Source organism: Brassica oleracea, chromosome C4 (assembly GCF_000695525.1).
Source record: "Brassica oleracea var. oleracea cultivar TO1000 chromosome C4, BOL, whole genome shotgun sequence".
Classification (NCBI taxonomy): Eukaryota; Viridiplantae; Streptophyta; class Magnoliopsida; order Brassicales; family Brassicaceae; genus Brassica; species Brassica oleracea.
Genome location: NC_027751.1, coordinates 45,649,568 through 45,653,740, shown reverse-complemented (window position 1 = coordinate 45,653,740; position 4,173 = coordinate 45,649,568).

Below are 4,173 nucleotides of genomic sequence, written 5' to 3'. Positions count from 1 at the left end.
TTTGTATGAGTACCTTTCAAATTCCTGCAAGTAGTCAATGTTTCGCACAATATAAATGTGAGCCACATGAGCATGTGCATGATCTTCCCACCAAACTTCTCTCACTTTGCCAGCAAGTCTTCCAATCTGACAAAATATGTCAGGAACGTCTTTAACAAGATATGAAGGTGAAACTCCTCCGTCGTCGTATCGTCTGGGAGCGGTCTTCTTCGTTCTAACGGTTGGGATAAAGTAGTAGGATGTAAAGTGCGAAGTTTCCACCGTCAAACTTCCTGCAACTATCGAACCCTCGACTTTGGCAAGATTTTTGGCAAAATTTTTGAGATATCCCATGAATCTCTCAAATACATACATCCATCGGAATTGCACAGGGCCCCCAAGAGCCGCTTCAAGAGGTAGATGAATCATGAGATTTTCCATTACGTCAAAAAAGATGGGGGGGGAGACTTTTTCCAGATTGGAAAGCAAAATCGGAATATTCTTGGCTAACAACTCGATCCCATCCTCAGTCAATGTTCGAGTGCATAAATCCCTAAAAAATGTTCCAACTCCTACAAATTCATCATCAAACAAAAATATTATTTCAATTAACAAAGACAATAAATTTATACATAATTTTAAAAGTCACTTTTATCACCAGCTATTACTTCATGGACATGTTTCGGTAATAGCTCCGTCATTGCGAACGGTAGGAGCCACTGCATGAAAACGTGACAGTCGTGACTCTTCATACCAGAAATTTTTTTTCCTTGCTCCGTGCATCTTGAGAATATTGACACATATCCATCTGGAAACTTTACATCAGAATTTACCCAGTCAAACAACTTTTGCTTCGCCACCCCAGACAATCTAAAATTCGCAACTGGTAATTTTCCTTCTCTTGTCACATGCAGCTCTGGTCTTGCATATAACTCTGTCAAATCCAACCTCGATTTCAAATTATCTTTACTCTTCCCCTTCACATCCAAAAGAGTGTTCATGATATTCTCAAAAACATTCTTCTCTATGTGCATCACATCAAGGTTGTGCCTTAAGAGATGATCCTTCCAATATGGAAGTTCCCAAAATATGATCTTTTTATGCCAATTATGAGATGTCGTATATCTGTTTGGCATGTTAGGTGGAGTGTTCCAATTTCCCCCAACTTTACATGTCTCCTTAGCACCGTAATAATCAATCTGCTATAACAAAGATGCTCTTGATTGCATTACTGGGGGAGGAACATGCACTACCTTGTTTTTCCTAAACAATTTCTTGTTCTTATGATATGTATGATGCGGCAGAAGAAACCTATGGTGACAACCAAACCAACATGACTTCCTCCCATTTTTCAGCTGAAAAGCATCTGTCATATCCATACAATATGGACATGATAATCTTCCATGTGTGGTCCAACCCGATAACATTCCATATGCGGGGAAGTCACTAATAGTCCACATAAGCACTGCACACATATTAAAGTTTTGTTGCTGCGAGTATTCCCATGTCTGCACGCCATAATACCACAACAGTTTCAGCTCATGAATCAAAGGTTGCAAAAAAACATCAAGTGCTCGCTTTGGATGTTTTGGACCAGGCACTAGAATACTCAAGAACAAAAATTCTCTTTGCATGCACATCTCCGGAGGGAGATTGTATGGCGTCAAGATGACATGCCATAAAGAGTATTGCCTTCCAGATATACCAAATGGACTAAATTCTTCTGTGCATAAGCCAAGATAAACGTTTCTAAACTCACTCGCAAAGTTGGAATATACGGTTTGAAAGTGTTTCCATGCCTTCGCATCTGAGGGATGTGTAATGTCGCCATCTTTCACTGAATGTTGGGCATGCCATCTCATCGACGCGGCTGTCCTTTCTGAGTGGTATAAATGCTTCAATCTATCTGTGATCGGTAAGTACCACATACGATTGTACGGCACATGATTCCTTCCTGTGGTTTCTTGATATCTTGGCTTTTGACAAAATCGACATTCCGTCAGTTTTTCATCATCTTTCCAGTAAATCATGCAGTTGTCAACGCATACATCAATCATTTCAGATGGTAGACCAAGATCCGCAACTAGCTTCTGAATTTCATAGAAATTATCAGCAGCAAGATTACCTTCTGGTAAATACTCATTAATGAGTTGAGCCCACGAATCCATGCACTTCTCATTTAGATTATGATCACTTTTAATGGTCATCATCCTTGATGCTAGTGATAATCTAGAAAGCCCTTCTCTACATCCTTCGTAGATGGGTTCATTGGCAGCGTCTAACATATTATAAAACCGTTGTGCGTCTATATTAGGTTCTTCCCTACTACTATCAGGAATACCAGCTTCATGCAATGCATCTGTAACCATATCATGATACCTATTTCCCTGTTGCTCATACCCATCCCCCGCATTATTTCCAAACATATTTTGCTCATACCCATCACCCGCATTATTTCTAAACATATTTGGCTCATGAGGATCATAATAATTTGCATTATAATTTGGCAGTTCAAATCCCTGACCCGTACTACTACTTGATGCACCTTCCCCATGCAAAAACCATATTTAGTAGTTTGGTCTAAATCCTCTATTATATAGACGCCTCTTCACAGTATCTATTTCTAAATATGGCTCGTTATTGCATTTTCTACAGGGACAAAAGATTTTACCATGTTCCCTTGCGAATGGTTGGTTAGTTGCTTGTTGTAAGAATCCTCGTAGTCCAGCCCGATACTCCTTCGTCACTTCACCAGTCTCTAGATCTTTATGATTGTACATCCATGCCCGTAACGCGTATATTTCATGTCTGGACGCCATTTTTCTCTCAACTTTTTATTTTTTTTCTTACTCACAACACACGGCAATATATTTATCTCAACTTTTTGTTCTTTTTTTTCGTTTTCTTTTCTTTTTTTCGTTTTTTTGTTTCAATGTTCGCTCACTTCTCACAGCTGCTATATATAGACATCTGAAAAATATTTGCAAGACACTTGCAACGGAATTGCAACATATATTGCAACGGAATTGCGATGCCTCTCCCCTTTGCAAGGGATTAGCGAGAGAGATTTGTCCCTTGCAAATATTAGTTACACTTAGAAAAAACGTGTACACCTATCCGTTTTTTGCGAGATTAAATGCCTTTCATAAATCAGTTACACAAAACAAAAAAAAGTGTATCACCAACCTATCTGTTTTTTTGTGACGGAATTGCAACGAACGTATATGGTATTGCAATTCACACGCAAATTCCTTGCAAATTTGTAACAGATTTGCGACGACAACGTCTATCGCAAATTTGCGACGGTTTTGCGTGAGTTTGCGGAAAAGTCTCACAAATTAGTTGCAACTTTGCGAGGAAAATATTTTGACGCAAATTTGCGAGCGAAATTTTTTTTTCGTCGCAATGCGCTTGCAGATCTGTTGCAAATTTGCGAGGAATTTTTTCCTCCGCAAATTTCTCTTGCAACAGGCGTGTTTTCTTGTAGTGTAATATGGTATTTCTTCCTTGTTCCGAAAGTCAGTCGCTTCTTATTTAGTAATACACTAAACCCTGACCCGCGCGCAATTTTCAGTTTTTATTATTTATTTTATTAAATGATGTATTTGTAATATTTGTTCATATTATATTCATTAAGTAAATAATTTTTTTTTGCATCTTAAACTATCTAATTTTTTACGAATGTGTGATATCATATAAAAAATATAAAAAAAATGAGTATAGAGTTAATTAGATAATTTTAAAAACAGAAATTTTCTTTCGTGTGCGATATCATATAAATAATGATCCGCCCAGTTAACAAAAATCATGATTATTTTATGTGTAATTTTTTTTTTTTGACAATTTCCTTAAAACTATATTAAATCTTACATATTTTAATTAGAATATTTTTAATATCTTTACCTTTTTATTTGAAATGCAACTCAATATTTTTTTTAACAATTATAACAAAATATTTAAAAAATATTTTTAGAATTTGTTTCAAAAATATGAAAATTACATTTTAAATTAAAATTATCCTAAAATAAGATAAGTTTTGATGTAAACAAAAACTCAAATTATGTCAAAAATAATGATATTCAATGATAATAACAATTTTAATTGATTATTTTTAAAAAATACATTTACAAAAATATTGTTTGAAAGAAAATTCATTTATCTTTCAAATATAAAATAAAAATATTATAATTAAAT